The 23,217-nt window shown below is 32.9% G+C and overlaps 1 long non-coding RNA gene across 1 annotated transcript in view; it reads left to right on the top strand.

Moving 5' to 3' along the window:
* LOC111093254 overlaps positions 1-4,781 on the top strand; it is a 90,911-nt gene extending 86,130 nt beyond the window's left edge. The window contains exons 7-10 of the long non-coding RNA XR_005381102.1: positions 2,067-2,365; positions 3,398-3,501; positions 4,097-4,123; positions 4,352-4,781. This is a non-coding gene — a long non-coding RNA (uncharacterized LOC111093254). The remainder of the gene's footprint in view (positions 1-2,066; positions 2,366-3,397; positions 3,502-4,096; positions 4,124-4,351) is intronic.
* The last annotated feature ends 18,436 nt before the right edge of the window (positions 4,782-23,217 follow it).

Here is a 23,217-nt window from a genome sequence, read left to right on the forward strand (position 1 = left end):
TTACTTTAGTTTACCATCCAGTAACACTTACAATGCAAATTTAGATCTTATATCTATCATTGTCGACAAGGTATCATATTTTGTCTGGGAACTCTCTGAAAAGGTATAGAATTCTGTAAACTGCATTTTTAGGGAGAGGCTTAACATTCAAGGAATGATAAGTAGATCATATTATATCTGGATATAAAAGAGATATTTTATACACTACCTTACAAGTTCTCACCAGAAAAATAAATTCTGAATGGCTTGAACGTGCACTACTGTCAAGTGGATTTAAAACAGAGTGAAGAGACCCTAAGCAAAGGGTAATGATAGCAATAATAATGATAAATGGCAATGCATTGGGTTAGGATCAGGGTGCACAGTTGGCTGCTTTTATTTAAGATGTCTTGGTAATGTTAAAGCTGCAAAAAGCATTAATAAATGAGTATGTAGTGCCGTAATCTGAAATTGTTTTGCAGATATCTTAGTTCTTCCTCAATGTAATTATATATTGCTATTATTATTTAATTAAAGATAAAAAACCACATCAATTAAGCTACATGGTATCTCAAGTATCACACATATTTTAAGAAATATCATTGGTTGTTTATTGTTATACAAGCCAGGACCATTTAATGGCCAAAGTGAACAAATTCTTAGTTTTCATGTGAAGAAAAAAGAAAAATGCAAATTAACTGGACTTTCAGCCAATGATAGTAATTTCTTTGCAACATTTTTGTCATTGGAACTTTCCAGAGTCACAAGTACTTAAACCCCCAACCTATGTTAACTGGCTTGTATATAATTTAAAATAGTAATAACAGATAGATGAAAGTGAATTTAAAAGCAAAGATGTATTCATTTTTAGAAAAGAAGATTGACTATAAAATAATACCAATGTGTATATGCAAATTGTCCTAGCTATGACTTCATAATTTGTAATGGTATTCAGCTTGACAATGTTTACACTTGTTAATGACTTCCTTTATGAGTGATAATTGATCTACTTCATTATCATATTAAATCCTTGATCATATGCCATTAGGTTTGATGTAATAAATGATCTGTGTGATTTTTAGTGTAATGAACTAATTAGACTAATTAAAATCAATATGTGTGCCAATATTATACTTTGAATCCAAATGCTCTTTCTTACTGTGCTGGCTTAAAATCAGCAACTCAGTAAAAAGGATCTAATGCTGATTTATGAGCACTTGAGGAACATGAGGCAGAATAAATTGCTTGTGGTGGTAGAGACAGCATTAGTGAAGTATAAGATACTAAGTGCATTGTAAGGTCAGCAATAAGAGTGTACTTACACATGTAGTTATATGGCACCTTAAACCTCCTCTTAATATATCAGAGCATTTCAGCAAAATTATTTAGTTTAAATGCCAGTACGATTACTCTGCACTTGTTCATAAATAACATTGCAAAAAATACAAGCATCCCGATTAGGTAATTAGTCAAATATCTAATGAAGATATACATATTTAGTTTGAAATATGTTTTTCAACAATTGATTTATTTTCATTTAGAGTGAAGGAAATGCATTCTAAAGCAGAGGTTAAGTAAAAATCAATGTGTAACTCTACAATCTTAAATCATCTATTATTCATTCAGAAATCTATAGAAATTATAAATGATAACTTTAGAGAATCTATAGGTAAATTCTTCAAAATTTGGCTCTATGTCACTTCTTTGAGGAATTATTTCCTGTTCTCAACACTATAATATGTCCCTCACTTAAATGCTAACCCAAATATCTTTTCTTTCTTCTTTTTTCTTTATTTACTAAATTTTTAATTTTATGATTGATTGATTAATGATGAATAAATTTCTGGACTGTAAACTCCATAAGAATGGGACTATATCTCTGAATCTTCCCTAAGTAGGTCTAACACAGAGCTTACTCATGAAAAGCAAATATGTTTCTTTAATTTTCTTTTAAAAATCTGTAAGTTTATTTGGTATTTCTAAATTTGAGTAAATTTTAGATTATTTTAATGGAAGCTAAATATCATACCCCATTATTCAATAGATACCTGCAATTATTTTTTATTATTTTATTTTATTTTTTTTAGATCACATAGCACATTTTCTCCTCAGAATCTATCACACGCCTGGCATGTTTGTTTCCTTTGAGAACCGGTAGAAGTTGAAAATACACAAGGATGCTGAATTGGAATGCGAAATTTTGGACTTATTCATTTTATGTCAGATCAACAGTTACTCACTTTTTCCCATTTACTTGATTTACTTGATATAAGGGTTTATAGCTCTCACCAGTAAATGGAACCAGTATGTAATACCTTTGGATATTTTCCTTAAAGACTTTCCTACTAGCTTTGTTTTACCTGTGTCTCTGATGATCTTAATATAGGTAGGCATTTAATGTAAAAGTTGCACGTTGGGAATAATGTTTAGTGATTTGACTGTGAAGCAACATAAAAGAGACTCTCAAGGCATTTTCTCCAACCCATTCAGAGCCTGTTTCTCCTATTTCTTTCTCCTTCACATTTCCCATGGCTTCCACTCATCATTTGTTTATTCATTCATTCATTCATTCATTCATTCATTCATCTAAAACAAATGTATTTATTGAAATTTCATACAAGGTACTATTTTGGTTCTCTGATAAAGAATATAGGGCTCCCAGTTCAAAGCTCTTTCTCATCTAGGAAGAAAGATATGTACATAAGTAGTTCCAATCTAAAATGTGTATGTAAAAAATGTATATGTAATAAATCTTTGAGAGTCTCAAATAAATTGCAAGTAAAACTCAAAAAGGGGTCAATGACTTCTAGCAGGGTAATTTGGGAAGGCTTTGTAATGGAGGTAGCATTCAAACTGAACTTTGATGACTGGGAATAATTTTGCCAGGCTGGGATAAGAAGTGACTGAGCTAGAGAGAATGAAAAGCGTAACAATCTGCCTATTCTAAAATGAGGTGAGCTGTTATAATCCAGACTAGATGGATGGAGGCAATAGTTTAAATTAGCACAAATATGAACTATAGATTATTCCTTTCTATTGCTTTCAAATACCTGAAATAATTGGGAATTTCATGAATTGGTAACCAATAGAGATTCTAAGTAATTTTTTGTAAATGAAATATAAGTGTAAGTAATATTATAGGTGGTTGAGAATTTCTAACTTATAACGAGAATCTTAAGGAACACTGATTTCAAGCCATGGATTCTAATATTTTATCACATAAGAAAAATGCAGTTCACTAGATTTCCTTGGAGGTGGAAGGTAGGGAAAATGGTATTGACAGATACATTAAAAGGAGACTTGTAAGGAGTGCTCTTAAATCTTAGGCAAAACCTCAATATCTAACATAGGCAAGCATGGATCTCCTCTCATTGAAACTAAGACCAATCCATTCTCTTGTCTTGCTTCTTATTTCCAGAGTTTAAAGGCTACTTACTTTTCTGCTCAACTCAGGAGGAAAAAACTTGTACAGGTTGGACTATGCTGATATGTGGAATTAGCTCAGAGCACTGGTAGCTCCAGGTAACTACTCAAACATGCTTATTATTATTGTTGTTGCTGTTATGTTTACATGGAGGTCCAGGAGAAGACTGATGACTCAGTTGTGACAGTGTTGGGTCTCTTGATTTTCAGCAAATAGCTTTGACTTTCAAAGTCTCAGTAACATATTTAAAATGGAGGTTCTGAGCTAAGCTGAGAGCTTTCCTGTCACCCCAGTTATATTGTTCTATGAATCCACTAGCGATAGTAATATTTTAACCCTTAGGAAATATTCTTTTTTTTAAAAAAAAACAGCATTTTTAAGAGAATAATCCTCTAGTGGAATTAAAACAATATGATATATTGAAACAATGTATTCATGAAATAAAATATAAATGAAATTTGGGGATTTGTGTAATACATTGTGCAATAATGTTTTGTATAGGGAGACTGCTATGTAGATAAGGTCTGCCTAGAATCTTCTTATAGTCAGAGCTAATGTTCTTAACTGCATTCTTCGCTATTTAATGTTAATAAATAACCCACACCAGTTTCCTAAATTTCTTCTTCTCCTGTCCTTGTGTGTCTGTATCTATCTTTGTATCTGTTTGTCTCTTGCCCTTCTGTCTCTCAACAGATAACTAGGCTGGAGGGCAGAGGTTGGGTAAGCAAGATGCTTTACTTTATCTGACAATACTTTAAAACGTTTTTCTAATTAGGCATACCTTTCAATCCAAATGTGTTTATTCTGATAGAGAATTTATCACTTATTTGCATTAGTAAGTCTTCAAGGAAAAGAAGCTACATTATTTGTGTTTAACTACTTAATGTCTCTGCTATGATTTTTTTTTTTCACAATTGTTTACTAAATGTCCCTGGTTTGTTTTTCCAGGCTGTCCAGAAGTCTTTGACTTTAATTGTGGTTGCTGAGAAAAAAAAATAGAATGGCTGGGTATTTTGCTTCGGGGCCAGTCTCTGTCATTCGATTCCAATAAATGAAAATAGGCTTAATTAACAAAACAGCAGTAAATACTGTCACTGTATGATTATGGACTTTTGTGTTTATTCCTCGCCATGTGGTGGGTCAGAGGTAGGCTGTGTGTAGATGTTAAACTGGAAAAACCATTGCACTTAGGTCATGACCTTGGGTTGTTGGTCTTAGCCCTGCTAATTATTAGTTGTGTGATCCAGAGCAGCTCATTGAAAAGTGAAGATGATAGCATGCTATAGCATTTTAGGGATGATGTAAAATACTATATGTAAAAGCAATGTATAAACTCCAAAACACTGTAGAAACTTAATATTTTATTATTAATTCTTGTGACTAATAAATTTCATTTGCATATTTAAGCCTTGAACAAAATACATGTTTTATATTGATAGAATATAGAGGATGAAAGTTGAAAATTATAATCTGTGTACCAATGAGTATAAATAATAAAAATAAACTCTTTTCTGGGGGATCGCTGGGTGGCTCAGCAGTTTAGTGCTTGCCTTCGGCCCAGGGCGTGATCCTGGAGTCCTGGGGTTGAGGCCCACATCAGGCTCCCTGCATGGAGGCTGCTTCTCTCTCTGCTTGTGTCTCTGCCTCTTTCTCTCTCTGTATCTCTCATATATATAAATAAATAAATAAATAAATAAATAAATAAATAATAAATAAATAAATAAATCTTAAAAAAAAAGTCTTTTCTGTAAAAGAGCATCGAATAATGGAAAAAGCCAAAATAGAGGTTCCAGAAATAATATATTTTATCTTAGTTTGGACTGAGGTTGAAAAATATGACTTTATTTTGCTATATGTTTATGAGTTTAAAAATATTCAACCCTCTGATATCTAATGACTTCTATGTTCAAAGTAACATTTTATTAGCTATTTTAAATTAATGGCATGAAACAGACAATTATATATTTTTCTAGAAAATCAAATATATATGCAGAGAGAAAAACAGAGAGGGAGAGAGTGTGATTAAATGTATTCAACATTCTAATAGAGATGATAAAATTATACAATTTCATTTATACCTACATTAATTTTGAATGGGCAAGTGTTGTTTTTACTTTTTGTCCAATAAAAATATTCAAAAGGAGTTTAGCGATACCAATAATTTCAATACAATATATCTTACTTTTTAGTATTGGAATTTCTATGGAAGTCAAGGAAAACTTTAATAGTATATATTGTGGATCTTTAACAGGTCATTCTAAACTCAAAATGTAGCTGGAATTGATATATTTTCCAGTTGAACACATACACTCAATTCAGATGCTACTGAATTTAGTTGCATCTTAGTTTTAATATATTACTTTCCAAGAGACATTTTACAAAAAGAATTCAAACCATGAACATTTTATTGTTTTGGTAAATGTACAGTTTGCATATTTTAGAATCAGATTTATTTATGTATTTATGTATTTATTATTTTATTTATTTATTCCAGAGAGAGAGCACACGAGAAAGGGAGAAGGATACAGGGCTCCATCTCAGGACCCTGTGATCATGATCTGAGCCAAAACCAGGAGTCAGACACAAGAGTCAAACCATGAAACACCCAGGCACCCTGGGAGTAGATTTATTTTTGATCGGTTTTTATATTTATTTTAGTTCATAGACATCTTTCTTGTTTTCTTTTGTATGATAAGTAATATGTTGTGAATTTTTGAGACATACTGATTTTCATTTATATCAATAGTCATGCAACTTTCAAGAGCTTTTCTTGATGACCCTATGCAGGACTTGATCATTACTTTTTGTGTCCAATGGTACTTCATCCTATCTCTATTCTAACAGTTATGAAAAATTTCTATACTTGTATACATGACTGTATCTTCATAGTATATTCCAAATTTCTTGAGGGCAGAGCTGTATCTTATTTTCCTCACTATTCATGGTATCTCGATTTGGGCCTGATATTTGGTAGTTGGTCCAACAACGGTTTTGGAATAAAATAATGAAATAGGGAATAATCTTTAAAAGATTTCATGTATTGCTGTTAGAAAAACATTACTAGCTGAAGAAAGAATTCCAGCTTTCCAAAAACACATGCCTGACAAATACCAAATTCTTCATGTGTGTTAGCAACAAAGTCTTTTCATGTATTGACTCTCATGTATCTAAATACAACATGCCACCTGATATTTTTATATATAAAAGTTACTGCATATGTGTAACATATATTTCCCAGGATTGTTTGAAGAAAATCCTAAAGAGTTGAAGCATTGAAGAAGAATTCAGCTAAGAAAGTATTTTATAAACTGCCAAATGCTATAGAAATGTAGTACTTAATAGAAGAAATTAGTAGAAGTAATAGCAGTGAGTTATCACTGTTATTATTTTAGGTTATTCTACTGAGATGTACAACACTCGCTCATATCAGCCAGGCTTATCACCATTCACAATATCATATTTATTATTAGTTTCATATCTGGAATACCTACTCATTCTCTTGCTTATAATGAAGTTTGCATAAAATCCTTTTGTGGAATTTGTTAGCACTGACTTCGCAGGGTATTGGTCATATTTGTCACTATTGTGTTTGACACATAGAACCCATGTTTGTCCTTTTTCTGATAGTAACAACCTAAAACCTTGTTTCAGTGTTATTGGAATTATAAAGTTGCACTGCATGTACCTACCTTGGGCGTGTGAACCAAAGTAGGCCATTTCTTCTTCTTTTTTAATTATTTATTTATTATTTAAATTCAATTTGCCAACATATAGTATAACATCCAGTGTTCATCCCACCAAGTGCCCTCCTCAGTGCTCATCACCCAGCTACCCCATCCCTCCACCGACCTCCCCTTCTGCAACCCTTTGTTTGTTTCCCAGATTTGAGCTGATTCATCTTAGTGTCTTAGACTGGCCCCCTAGTTCTCTACATTGTGTGCTTTCTAATTTAGTTCTTTAGCTTTTTAAAAATCTTTTTGATGTACCGGGAACCTTTTCTGATAAATCTCTTGGTATAAGTTAATTTGGTTATAGGATGATAGAAAACCTTAACTGTATCTGTTAGTATTATGATTATTTTTACCTAATTAAAGGGAATGTAATTTTTAACTCCTTTTGAATACTCAACAGGCTTTCCCATTGTGTTCTCTTTTGTATGTATGTGTACTTATGTAATGCTGAGTGAATAATTTATCAATAAATGATGACTGATTCAAGTAGAAATAGCAGGAACATGAACTTTACATTTTATGGCATATTTCCTGTGGCATTTAAATTATAATATCCACCTGCATTCACACTGTTAAAGAGAATGACTCAAAGTAGCATAATTGAGAGGAAATTACTTTCACACTTCCACACTTTCCATGTTTAATAACAATCAGACATAGAATTGTTGTTTCCTAAAGTCAAAATAACTATTAGAGGTTTATGATCCAGTTCTCTTGAGTTTAGAAATGACTTAAATTTCCAACTAATAACATCACTATTTCTTTTTTGGGGGTCACAAAATCAACACAATATTTAGGTCTGATTTCTGAAGCTATCTTCTGATCAAAATGGTATCCAGGTGTGATTTCATTGTCTAGTTAGATTGTATTTTAGTTTTTGATATTTTCACGGAGAGTGTTCTATTATCTTTTTTTTTTTTTTTTTTTTGGCTATTACCTATGTGTATATGAGGATAAAAGTAAACATAAATTATCACCTCATAAATTATGTTAATAAATTATGAACAGAAAAGATACCAGGAAAAACAGAGATTTCATTTCTATGTATGAATTCCAAAAACAATGTGAAATTTTGCCTGAAAAATTAGGCCATATTTGGTGGCCTTTCAAATTACCTGACTTGGGAATGTTAAAAGATTTTCTTTTCTCTTTGAAAACGTGTTAAAATATGCTGCTCAACTTAAGGAGAACTTAGTGAAAAGTTCAGTGACTTTGTTTGTTGCCTGTGCCATTTTCATACTTATATTGAATTATAGCCATATTGTGTTTATTTATGTTATGATTATTAGTATCATTATTTTAAATTTGTGTCTCACTGCTTGCAGACTTCCTCTTGATTGGTACAGTGTGACAACAGGTAATAGACACAATAGCAGTAAAACAGTCATCATCACTGCTGGGATGAGAAACCCCTCCTCTTTGCTTTTTTTAACCTTCCTCAGCTGGAAAGTTTTGACATCTGCTGGTTTGGGACATGGCTGAGCAGCTGTCAGCAGTGGGGTAGCTGCTTTCAGCAGCAGTTGGCGGGATGGCAGGGTGCCAGCTTGTACCATCTGTGCGCCTGACATTTCATTCTAATTAACAGTAGGGTTAATTGTTCTGGCAGGCTCAAATGTAGTGTCTAACATTACCCCAGGGAAACATGTACAAGTGCAGGAGTGGCAGGGAGCTGGGGACAGCATCGCTAACAAACCCATCGAGGGAGAGCGGTTAACAACTACCTATGATTTTACTAGCTGGCCACATGCAATAAGGTTGAGGTATTTTTTATTCTGATGAATTATGCCAAGCCTGTAATGATGGAGAAGGAATCAAGCTTAGAAAGGCTGAGACTGCTGCCTTAGGGCAATTGTGAGGGAACAATTTGCATGTTATTACTGCATATTCATACCTAATTGTGTTAGGCTTTGCTAATAGAGCAGAATGACAGTATGAAAAATCGAGCAACTGCTTTAGAGGCAACAAAGCCAATGTTTTTTTTCTTCCTACACTATGAGTGCTGAATGATCATTTAGACATTTAGTTGCTCAATATGACAAGTCTACCATTTGTTAGCTTGACATATTATAATTTATAAAGCAGTATTCTAATTTTACTTTTAGTTTATTCTTCTCATTTTATACAATATTCATGATAGCAATTTGAATGGGGATATTCATAGCTATTGTGAGTAGTTGTGATTCAAATAAAACTATATTTTGTATGAAGCATTACCATTGTTTTATGATGTATTAATTTTAATGTTTAAATAGCTTTTTCATATGTTAATACAACATAAACCAAAAGTTGATGAGAAATCCTTATTATCGTGGTGCTCATTCACATTGCTATAGTTAATGTCTCAACATTTCCATTTTATAAAGACCTATTTTTAGTGTGGCTTGGACAAAGAAATTGTCAGGTGGTACAGAGCCAAAAGTCTGCTGTTTTAGAAAAGTGACTATGTACAGATTCACTGAACTTAGTATCTGATTCTATCTTCTAAGCAGATAATATTCTTAGGAAATCTCAAGCACAGTAGTACATTTTTCATGTTAGCCCACAATGCCTTTTGAAATCTTTTTATGGAAACTCAGAGAAGACAAAGAATTGGAAAATGTGGCTTTAGAAATCTACATTTAAAAACTGGTAAGATCTATCTTCATTCTAACTTTATTTCTTTTAGATTTGTAAGGCCACACTTGCATTCCCAAGTTGTCCCAATCTGATGTTTAAATATCCATTCACTTCAAATTATAAGCCGGCTTTCATATTGTATTTGCCTGCTCTAAGAGTCCAAAAGAGTTCTAGGTCAAGTTAATGAATTGAGAAAAAAGTTTCAGTAGCTTTTCTGACTAAATAATAGTACAAAAAAGTTTTAAATTTATTTCTTGTAATTTCTATTTTTTCAATTTCTAACATAATTAGTTCATAATTTAATCTTGCATTATATGGAGTGTTCAAAGTAAGTCAAAATTTTGCCACGTGTTTTCTTTGTGTGTGTGTTTGCTGAAAACACAACTATTTTCCAAAGTATATGTGGTTAGTTAAATAATATATAGTGTAAAATCTGTCCTAACTTGTATTTAAATTTCAAACCATAGAATTATATAAATACTACATATTTGCAGCTTAATTATGTAGTAAAGTATTAGAGGACTATAATTCAAACACTGTATGATATGGCACAGTTAATTTATGAGACCCTAAATTTTGGCTATTGGTTGGTGATTTTATGGCTTCAGACATAGAAATTTAGCCCCCCACATATGATGTGTTCTATAGTTGTATATTTCTGAATTGGAGGGTAAATAGAGACTTTTGTTAAATGTTTGAGTCATCTCTCAGCCAAGAATATACTCTTTACCCTCAGTGTGTTTTTGTCAGTTTTATGCATGTTTGTAAAAGAGTGAAGGCTAATGCATCATTTTGGAATCTTATTCTAATATATCATCTAAATTTGAGCAATTATAGAATATTTCAGTTGAAATATAAGCCTATTAAGATTTCATAGAATGTAAATCTAACTGTTGCCCCAAAGACATCATGTTGCATCAGACTGTTTTTCTTTCTACCTAACTTTTGAGGGCTGAAAAGTAGAACATTATCAAACAAAAACTAAAACTAAAACAACACACCCCCCCCCCAAACCCTCCAGGGTATGACTTGTATGCAACAAGGGTTCTATGCTACAGAAAAGTATGTTTCATGATTAGCATATTTCTTCTGCACCATTTTCCCCTAAGCTCATACCTTTCACATTAGATTATTTCAGGTTTGGACATCCTTTAACTTTAAGAAAGTGAGATATTTAACATCTTTTTCTCTAAAAGCAAAAGAAGGTACTTGAATTAGAATTTTTTTTCCATAAATTAATAAACTTCAGATATAACCTATATAGTTAAATTTTCAAAAGAAATCAACAATGTAACATAGCCAACAATTTTTGAGGAGTATTATTTGTGAAGCATAGTCTCTACTTTGTGTATCTTTATCTCTGTTTTACAATTAAATTTTCTGAGTGAAAATGCATGGACCTATTCAACTGAGGAAAGAAAACTGCCACCCTAAAACCAATACATGCACCTTATTTTGCTTTTTGAACACAATCATGACCTGGTCCCTAAAGTTTACCTCATTGTCTCACTTATTGTTATTATCAATGTCTGGAAGCTTTTCTTACTTGTTTTTGTTGCCATTTTCTTCTGGTGGCTACTCTATCACTAAAGGCTCAATACTGTTGCCTCCTTCTTTCTAGGAAATAACAGTAGAATAAAAACAATGTTTCACTGAATGATTACCATGTGCCAGAAGTGATTCTAAAATTTTGTGTTTCTTTTAAGCTTCACAACAACACAATAAAGTAGGTACCTTTGCTTTTGCCATTTTTCAGAGGAGGAAGAAAGCTTAGAGGGTAGTAATGACTTGCCCATAATCAAACAGGTAGTTAGTGAGGAGTCAGAATTAATTCTGGAACAAATTTTCTTAATCATTGGAATAGACACACTATCTAAACAGGTAAGTAAGACATAGAAAGAGGAAAGTATAAATACATGAGAAACACTTTAAGAAATATATATAATTTACCTAAAATGTTAAAATCATGTTTCGTTTATTATAGAGAGAATGGAAATTCAGAAATTGTTCAGAAACTGAGAGAAGATATAAACCAAAGCTTTATACTTTATAGTATGTCCAGATTTGGGAATTTCACAAACAAGAAAACTGGATGTATTTTTAGTAGAGGACTAGGCATTGTCTAATGGTACCTACAGGGATTATTTTGTTGTAAAAGAGTGTGCACATTTGATGACTAAGCTATTTTACAACTGTAGAAACTAATATTGATGCACATGGTTTTTGCCCATGGATATACAAACGTATTTTCTCCAGTAGAGAGACAAGTGTTTTTTGCCTCACAAAATATAACTCCAAATGTTACATTTTATTATCAAACGTTAGAAACATCACATTTTTTTCATTTTATATTAACACGTTTTGTATTCTTTAGTAAGTTCATTTCAATATTCTTGCCTGTACACACATATATAGACAGCATTGTATATATAGCCTATATATATGTTCATATTATATATAACACGCATATTATATATACACATATGCATATACATATACTTTGGTAAGCATTATGAGGTTAACAAACAGAAAGAAATTGAAGTGACTAAATTTAACTGAATGCCCATTACGAGTCAGGATTGGCTCAGCCCTTTTCATATTTAGCCATTTTAATCCTTATCATAACTCTGTGGTAACTACCAATTTTCCCATTTTAAATGATGAAATGAAGAAGGGAATGAATCAATAATAGCTCTGATGTCCTGTGCTCCAGCTATTAAGGAAGAAAGAAGGTCTGAATGTGTCTGACTCCACATCCCTTGTTTCTAAGATCAGGACACTATATATAAGATAATTAAAACAGCTTAAATCAATGAATAGTGTATGATTATTATCTAACCCAGGGTAAAAATGCTTTTTTACAATGACAGGTAAATAACTGACCAAATGACTGATATGTTCATTAATAAGGGCCATTGATAATGATAGTGCTCTTGTAAAGAAATCACTAGAAAACAACTTGGATCTTCTGGAAACCAAAGACCATTCTATCATCATTGTTTTGACTGCTTCTTCATTTCCATAACAATTATCTTCTCTGTATACAACAATTTTCCAGCTACATTTATCTGGGATTAACTATTGTATATTCTATCTAAAAAACTGATAAGGGCAACCTTATAATAGGCATAAGTAACCTGAAATTTTATTGATTGATTTTTCTTTATTTTTAATTTTAAAAATTGAATTTTATTAGGAAGTACATCATGATAGATGTGTAACATAGAAGGAAGAATGGGTTATTTTTTTTTTTTTAAGATTTTATTTAAGAAAGAGAGAAAGAGAGCACACAAGAGGAGATGGGTGGGCAGAGGGAGAGGGAGAAATAGGCTCCCCTTGATCAGGAAGCCTGATTCAGGGCTCAATCCCAGGACCCTGGGATCATGACCTGAGCCAAAAGAAGATGCTTAACTGACTAAGCACCCCAAGAGTGGGTTTTTCTTTGATAGATCTGCATTGGAATTCTGATTCGAACACCTGTGAACATGGACATGCTGTTTATAGATATGACCTTAATTGCTCTATCCAAAAAATTGGAATGAGAAGTACTATTTGGATTTGAGATAAAGTGAGTAAAAAAGCACCCACAAATATAAATAGGACATTCAATAGGCGGCACCTACATGTGTCAGTTTGGGGTGATATATGGCCTTCAGAATGGGCATCATTGTATGATTATTTCCTTTTATTCTAAAATCTCAAGAGTTTAGCAAAATATCTTTGAGCAAAGTATGTATATATACATACATATATACATATATATATGATCATTCTTATTGGTATATTAGTCAAACATTTCTGTTTTCTTTGAATCTATGCTTATGAAACTATGCTTAAATTTATAGTTTCTATATATGGAAATTTAAGTCTATATAATCCTACAAGGAGACATTTATATGTATTTAAAATTAAAAATTATAGCATATACCTCTCAGTTGTCAAATATTTCCTGAATTTTGGCAATTTTTTTTTCTGCCAAGTTAATTTAACAGATAATATCTAATACTCACTGAATATGTTTCTTATTGTGTAAGTTTTTTAGTTCTAGGAAAAAGGAAATGTCAAGAATTTGTGATTACTTTATGCCTTCGTTAGTTATGTTTATAATGACACTTTCAGTTGGTAATAAACATTCATACAGGTGAGTCTTATTGTGAGTGCATATTTTATTTTCATTTTTAGGCTAATTGCATGCTTTTTTTTTGTGACTTCACTTGAGCTTGCAAAAGATTCTATCTTTTGACATTCTAAAAAAAAAAAACAAAATTCTTGCTATCAAGCAGTGTATTAATTCATATTTGGTACATGGAAAGGCAAATTTAAGCAGATGTGAATTATGCCCGTGGTGTGGAATGTATGGAAGGAAATGCATTTCACAAGACTCATAACATTACTAAAACTTGCAATTTGTTAATATTAAGTATCCCTGTGCTCTACAAAGAGATTATCAGAGTAAATTCCGCCCTTACCAATTAAATGTTAATTCACAAAGATATTTCTTACAATGCCAAAAATAGGATTAAATTCAGTGACTCTACGCATGAAGCTATTTGACACATTAATATCTTTGGTTAACTTTTTCATGGTATCATATAAACAACATTTTTGTTGCTGTGGTTTTCAATCTAAGGTAACCCCTCCCTGGTTCTCTAGGCCTAATCAACTTGAAGGAACAGTAAAGAGACAGGCATAATCACAAAATTAATCATTTTTGAGGCCCAACAGGCTGAAACATTGAGATTCCAGGCCTTCCAAGTCTCTCTTGTTCCCTTGATAGAATCTCAGGAGACTCACAAAGCCTCCTGGTGGATGTGAAAATTACCTTGATGTTGCTCTTTGCTTTGTAACCTGGTCACTCTAATCTGCAATCTTGTTGTCCCTGTCACTTACACTGCTGTGTCTGACTGCAATGTTGCCCTCAGGGTTGACCTTGCTGTCACTGTCCAAGTTATTCACTTTGAATTCATAGTTCCTCCTGCAATTAGCTCTTCTTCCCCTCCTCCTCCTCCTCCTTTTCCTCCTCTACTTCCTCTTACTTCTCCTTCCTTTCCCTCACACCCGCCCCTCTTCCCCTGCTGTCCTTCCTCCTACCCATATTCTCTTTCTCCTCCTCCTCTCACTCTTAATCTCTCTCCTTACTGTTTCCTCCACCTCCCTCCCACCCCCCAATTTCTTTATTTGTCTCTTCCTTCTCTTCACTTTCCTTTCCTCTTTTTGGAAACTGGTCTTTAATGAGTGAAAGAGAAAGGCTACAATCAGGGAGTCATGTCAACTATAAAAATAAAGGTATTGAAAAAGAAAGTAATTTTATATTTTTTGAGGCATAAGTACAGTGGCGTAAATGCTTATAGCACAAATACTTTCTGCCAAAGGCCCAGGGAACAAAATTAAGTTGAGATCAATCACACAACTTCCAGAACTTTCTCATGAAAGCCACTGAATATGAAGGATAGTATGTACTGAGTGAGTAACTTTGAACAGGAACTCCACAAGGATTGGTTTCCAGCTGCTCAAGTGTTTAGAGCTCAAAACAAGTGACTGCTCAGTTTGGTCTAGGTTTGAGGTCATAAGTTTAATGATGAAGTTTGAACCTCTCCCAGGTGCTGACCATGTTAATAGTAGGATGAGGCCCCAAGGTTCCAGCAGTCATCATGATGATCTCTAGACTTTCTGGTTGTCTGAAACTCATTCTTTTTGTAATCCCTGGAAGGACTCATGGAAACGATGTCTCACAAATCCTTGCATTTCATAACAGGTCATCTGAGGTTTTCATGTTTAAAGATGAGTTTGGCTTGAATATAAAATTTGTGGATCCTGTTTTATTTTCTTCCATATTTAAATTGTGTTACTCCATTGACATCTAGCATAATGTATCACTTTTGAAAAATCTAATAACAGTCTGATTTTCTTTCCTTTTAAGAGATGATCTTTTTGCTGGGAAACAAAAAAGATCTTTGAAGTGTAATACTTTTATAAGAATACAAGTGGATGTTGGGCTTTTTAGGTCCATTTCCAGGTGAGTAGTTTCAGGTCTTTAATTTCTGGGAATGTTTTTTGAGTTATGATTTTCAGCATTTAAAAAAAAAAGATTTTACTTATTTATTTGACAGAGAGAAAGATAGAGAAATACAAGCAGGGGGAGCAGCAGACAGAGGGAGAGGGAAAAGCAAGCTCCCCAAGGAGCAGGGAGCCCGATGTGGGGGGGAGGGGGTCATGGGATCATGACCTGAGCTGAAGGCAGATGTTAACTCAGGCACCCCGATTTTCAGCATTTTAAATATTGTGTTGCTGTAGGTTTTCTTTTTGGAGATCATTATATGTCCACTGAATTTTCATAATTTATCTTCCATATTTATCGTTATATCTCAAATCCTTTTTTTTTTTTTTAGATTTATTTCAGAGAGCGAGAGCGAGAGAGAGAGCACACTTAAGCTTGAGTAGGGGCAGGGCAGAGGGAGAGAATCTTCAAGTTGATTCCTTACTGAGAGTAGACCCTGGCATAGAGCTTGATCCTATAACCTATGAGATCACGACATGAGCTGAAACCAAGAGCTGTACACTAAATCAACTGAGCCACCCAGGTGCCCCTCTCAAATCCTTATTGTTACATCTTCATTTCCTTTGCTTTTTAACATTTTTCTCCTTCCCATCTTTTACTTTTCTGAAGGCATCATTTATTGTGCTTATTTGCTATTTTATTTCATTTTATTTATTTCATTTCATTCATTTATTTTTTAATCTCTGAGGTAATATATTCTTTTACTTTCAGTTCTGTCCTAAATGCTGTCATACATATTTTTCTATTTTCTTATTTTACAAACATCTTATTTCTGAGGTTTTCTAGCTAGTTATGTGTATTTATTGTTTATATATTTCTTATTTTTTAAAGCTCACTTTGGAATGTTAAATTATAGTTTTCAGTTTTATTGTAGGCATGACTTATTGGCTGACTTTCAGTTTTTATAGTAGGGGCATTTTAATTATTTTATTATTTACAAATGAAAATTGGGAATCTACACAATGATTTTGTCTTGTCCATTTTTTAAATAGAATGCGTACATGGATGGACTTTCAGAAAGGGGAGTTGAGTTATGATCCCCTTTCTAGTTCATCGCTCCAGAGCTTCCTTTTCACAAAATGATAATAATATATGGCCTTTTATTTTCTGGGAATTTCTCATTGTTGTATTTTGCTTAAAGCAAGGCTGTGTATCTCTTCTGTATTTCTTTCCCATATATTGAAATTTTTAGTATTTACTATTTCTAGTTATGTTCTAAACATGAGCAAAATGTGGTTTTATTTGTTCCTTATATGGATTTGTTTTTGAACTAAGTATAAAATCCATACATTTCTGCATAAATGTGCTTTAGCAAAATTTATAGTATTACCAAAAAAAGATCATCTTACCTTTGCACTTTTAAACTAAATTTACATTAGCATTCATAATAGTTTTACATGTTTAAGCTGCAACATAATGAACTTCTAACACCTGTGGTATTATTCCATAAACTGGTTGACAAAAATCCAATCAATTTTGGAAATAACTTATAATTTTATTTGAAACAATTAATAACACATATACAAACAGGAACATAAACTGTGAAGTTATTTTAATACTGGATCCAACATGTTAACAGCTATTGCTTACTTTTTCAATTCAGCATAAGAAAGCTTGTATTTGAAAATGAGTAAACTTAATTTAAAAGAACAATTATTTTATCTAAAAGAAAAGACATGCATGACAGGGGAGTATGAAAATGCACTTCTTTTCTCCCTCTGCCTGTGTCTCTGCCTCTTTCTCTCTCTCCTCTCTGTGTTGCTCATGAATAAATAAATAAAACTTAAAAAAATTAAAAAAAAAAAGGGGGCAGCCCGGGTGGCTCAGGGGTTTAGCGCTGCCTTCAGCCCAGGGCCTGATTCTGGAGACCTGGGATCGAGTCCCACGTCAGGCTCCCTGCATGGAGCCTGCTTCTCCCTCTGCCTATGTCTCTGCCTCTTTCTCTCTCTCCTCTCTGTGTTGCTCATGAATAAATAAATAAAATCTTAAAAAAAATAAAAAAAAAAGAAAATGCACTTCTTGTGACTTCTTTGTTAAACTGTAGTCTTCAACATGGTCTTGAAATAACTTTCAACTTGGAATAAGATGCTAATGGTTCTGTTGTAAATTTGTTTTGGTTTTCATATTGTCATGATAACCTTAAGACTCTATAGTGAATGACATGTATCCATGAATCTTTTGTGAAAGTTATACATCCATCATCAACGTTTTGAGACACATAAATTTAACTTTGCATTAAGCATAAGCATTCGTATTTTTATTTCTTTGTCAAAAGGGTTTATTGCAAAAAATAAAGGTGATGTATTTCTACCATACAATGAATGACAGAATTATTGAAGTAGGTGCATTCCAACTAATTATCTATAGTCTATAGTATGATACTTTACCTCTATATCTTACAAATACATCCCATGATTTCCCTCAGTATCCAAAAACCACATCAACTGGCCACTTTGCACAAATTTCAGGTTGAGGTATGGTCCACCGATTGGTGGTCTGGCAGTATGGTATATTTTATAGGCCAAAACACGAGAAAAGGCAAAACTGGCTGGTATGTAAATGGCTTACAAAAGCACCCAGCATCAAATATTCCTCTCCTCACCCCTGAGCTCTGGAAAGAGCCTTCATCTACTCCTCACAGAGTATATTTATCAGTAAATACCTTGCATGTTTTCATAGAGTATATTATTAGTTACATTGAATCTGGAAAGGAACAGGCAAAGGTAATATAACTAAATTCATTGCACATGCTCTGACACGATGCTGTACAGACCATGGAGGTTTCTAGAAGTACTAGAGATACTTTACTGAATTTACTGCAACTATTGGGAATCATTGAAAAACATGAAACAAATAAGATACTTTCTAAACCAAACACCAGGACAATAGGTGTAAGCTGGGACATTCATTCCTTACCAAACTGGCATGTCTGGTCAACACATGAGCTTCCTCTACATGCATAGCTTTGTTTCTGGGCTTTCCATTCCCTTCTGAACTATTGCTTGAGCTGATAGCCCGAACAAGCTGCCACTGTGTCTGTTCAGTACAGGAGCCCAGCTGCCATGGGCTTCTGTTCTGGTTCCTATTGGGACTCAGGTTTTATAGACATCTCTCTCTTGGTTTTGATTCTGGGTGAATTTTTGGTTTTCTGTTTTTATATTTTATCAATCTTTATTATATACTTGGGGCCTAGTGCAAGTGTCAAAGTATATTTATTTGCTATCTTGAGTAGAACTCTCAGAATTTTTTGCAGTGAAAATCCTTAATTTTTAAAATTCTGTAATATAAAAAATGCTAAAGAATAAAACATCTCTTTTATAAATTAATATAATTTCATCACCAAATTACTTACCAGATCATTACCTTTAATTAACAAAAGTCCTAGAGGTTCGGGATCCCTGGGTGGCTCAGTGGTTGAGCGCCTGCCTTCAGCCCTGGGCGTGATCCTGGAGTCCTGGGATCGAGTCCCAAGTCAGGCTCCCAGCATGGAGCCTGCTTCTCCCTCTGCCTGTGTCTCTGCCTCTCTCTCTCTCTTGCTCTGTGTCTTTCATGAATAAATAATTAAAATCTTAAAAAAAAATAAAAAAATGTTTAAAAAATTCTGGAGGTTCTACGGTCTTTAAAAAATGAAATAAATTTTTTAGAAAACATTAATATGAAAGAATCATAGTAAAATGGAAGTAAATTTCACTTTGACCATTTTCATTTATATATTTAGTTTTCATTGTAAAATTTTTTTTTTTTTTGGAATAACAATAATTCTGGTGGTTGCAATGCTAAATTATAAAATTTCTTACTGGCATATAATTGGAAATTTAACTTCTCTTACTTCACATTAAGCATGCATTTCTTCTATTATTTTATTCAATATGAAAATATATGGACTAATGAACGTGGAATCACCTGAACAAAATAATAATGAGAAATCTAATTATTAACAAATTGTGCTTTACCTTTTGCTATACTTTCTTGAAGAATTTTGTATGGAGTACTTAAAAGTAAAATGAATATGAATTTGAGTAATTTATGTTATACAAAGAGGAGCATATTAGTCTTAAAATAATAAGACCTACATCCATGCTTTTCTCCTATTAATAATGAAAACATAAAACTTTCAAATAATCATTCAATTTGTGGATTTTCAAAAATATTATTTTTCTGATATATATTGGAGCTTTAGGTTTGGAAGATTTGGAAGTATATCATTTGCTTACAATAAGCTGGCTCAGTCCTTCATTTCATTAGTTAAATAAAAATAGTAATTATTATGATCGAATAACAGAATTTGGGTATAGTGTGAAGACATTCTTACTGGAAATAGTGTGATTAATGTCCTGAATTTGAAATGTTCAAGTTAATAGCAGTTATTTTAGTTTGAAAATACTGTTCTTGATATGATGAGCAATAAGAAGATAGGAAACAGAGATAGGAGACTGATTATGGAAGACTTTGAATGCTAGACAAAGGGCTTTGGCCTTTACTCCATTGGCAAATGGGAGGATAAAAAGGTTTGTGTGTAGGAGAATGTCATGATCAGATTTGTTATTCAATGAGATAAATATGTTGGAAAAGGAAGTGAGAGACCATTTAGAAAGCTAGGATTCTATGAGAGGTAAAGAGTGGGTATTTGTGGAAATAAAGAAGAGAGAATAGATAGAAAAATATTGTGAAGTTAAAATGAGAAAATGAAAGAGAGACCTCATAAAGGGATTATTTAAAAGGCAAAGAAAAGATTGATTTTGAGCCTGGGTGATGGGAAGGTGATGGTATCAATAGGAGAAATTTGTCACGTACAAATAAATATGGTTAGAAAATGAAGATGCTGAGTTCAGTGTTGAACACGTTTAACTTGTGTTATTGAAAGGATGTATAAGTAATTGCCATTAGGCTGTTGAAAATGTGACTGATTATTTGTATCTTCATATGGACACTTGCAAAAGCAATACAAAGCTTCCCTTGAAATCCAAGAGTAAATTATATTAGTATAACTGTTGGGAAGCACAATCAAAATGTAATTTACAAAATATGTATTTTGTAGTACACTTTGCATTCTTTAAATTCTAATATAAGGGACTCACTATATATTCAGTAAACATTTGGGCAAGCTCAAGTAGTTGGGATTCAGCAGATGTACCACCACCATTGCCAACTACTTAAATTGAGGACCAATTATAGTGCCTGGTATATGGTAGATCCTCATGGATGAGGATGAAAGGATTGATCAATGGATCAATGAGCACACTTTTTATCTTTTTAAAACTTCAGAAGTCATTTGTGTTTCCTCTTTTGGTGTAGTGTTAGAAGAGAATCTGATAGGGAATACATGATGACAATTTGAAAAAAAAAATTACATTGCTTAAATATAACTAGAATATCCTTGATTGGGCAGGTTGAAGCACAGGAGGCATTGAAGGTTGATCCAAAGATTTATGAAGCTGCAGTGTTTTTTCATTTTTTAATTTATATAACTATATGAAATATAAAGGAAATGAATGATATAAGTTATATATTCTTTAGTAAAATATGAAGCCATAATTATTATTAGAATTAAACATTTTCCCAGAAAATTGTCAATGTTATTTATGTCTATGCATATATAGGTAATTATTTAGGTGCCAAATGGAAAAAAAATAAAAAAATTTTAAAGATGATATGATTCGTATACATTTCTGCCTGATTACAGGAAGAAGTAAAAAAAAGACTGTAGTCAGTCCTCTATATTCTATGGTTCTCTAGTCCTTGGTGCTTTGCAGTTATTGGAGTTCATTTTAAATGCTTGAGTATGGATGGCATCATAAAGCTGATAGTAAATCTCATGATCTCCTAAAAAGCACTTGCAAATCAAGAGATAGGAATGGTAGTAATTTATAAGGTCTGATGTACCAAATACTATCTAGAACTGTGCGAGTGTTAAAGGTTGAATTGTGTCCTCCCTCCCCACACATAAAAGGTTATGCTGAAGTCCTAACCCCTGGTGTGTCAGAATGTGGCCTTATTTGGAAGTAGGGCCATTGCAGATGTAATTAGTTAGAATGAAGACACAGTGGAGTATGGAGGGCTCCTAATCCCATATCACAGGTGTCCTTATAAGAAGAAGGCAATGTGAAGACAGACACACAGGAAGAATGTCACATGCTGATAAAAGCAGAGATTGAGGATATGCAGTTGAAAGCCTAGGAATGCCAAAGATTGCTGGCTGGCTACCAGAAACTAATATGTGGCAAGAAAAGTTTCCCTTGCAGGTCTCAGAGAGAGTGTGGTTTTGCTCACACCTTGATCTTGGACTTCTACCCTCCAGAACTGGAAGACGATACATGCCTGTTGTTTTAAAGCACCTAATATGGAAGCCCCAGGAAACTAATATAGAGAGTAAAATACATCGTGGGTATATCACATCATTGTTTTTAGTGCCTTGCATGTCTATATTACCTTTTTATGGAAGTGACAGCTGAGTATGGGTGACCACAAACCTGTACTTTCAGAATTTCTTGTATTTTGGGAAACTATGACCCAAATACCAGGTTAGTATTCTAACAATGTCCCTTGACATTTATTTCCAGATATTTCTTGTCAACTCTATCTCCTATTTGTTTTTAAAAGGTGCAGCTACTGTTAAGAACTGCCTATGTTTCTATGAATCATTTAATGCCATTGAAGACTAGGCCTAAGGAGATGGCATATCAAATTCACTTTAGGTTTAAGCAGCTTGGCAATAGCTTTTGAAAGGAATGACTGGGTGGAGTTTTCTGTGATAATGAGAATCCATCATATATTATGAAATATGACATATTTATTACTTTTCATACTCATTAGTTATTATGTAAAATCATTTGACATGAAAAATATGGTCATTAATACTTCCCTTGCTTGAATTTTGAGATATATTAATTAATTTTGATTTCCTAGGGCTATGCTAGTTCAAATAATTATTTGGGGACATTTTTTTGTATGATATTCTTACAGACAATCCCAATATCTATTGAACATTCCCCTTACATTTTATTTTTCTAGAAATATATGAACATGAACCTTAATTTCACAGATTTGCTATTGGAGAGTAATATTAAAGACTCGTCAATAATCAACAGCTAGTTAGTAAATAATAAATGTCATTTATCCTTTTAACATCTTTTAACTAGTTACTAAATAATAAATGTCATTTATCCTTTTAACATGTTTTATGTAAAAGATTTCTGTTTCTTCCATGACTCTCTTTTCCTGTCCATTGCTAGCTTTAGAAGAAAAATAACTGTATTTCAAGATTTTCTCAGACAAAACTGGAAACTTCATATATCCTTGTTCCTCTGAAAACATATTCTTGCTTACAATTATCTCTAGCTTGATATTTGATGCTGTTACAGAGATGATAAATATTGAGCTAGTTTCTCCAATTCCTCTATCTTTGTAGA

Source organism: Canis lupus, chromosome 29 (assembly GCF_011100685.1).
Source record: "Canis lupus familiaris isolate Mischka breed German Shepherd chromosome 29, alternate assembly UU_Cfam_GSD_1.0, whole genome shotgun sequence".
Classification (NCBI taxonomy): domain Eukaryota; kingdom Metazoa; phylum Chordata; class Mammalia; order Carnivora; family Canidae; genus Canis; species Canis lupus.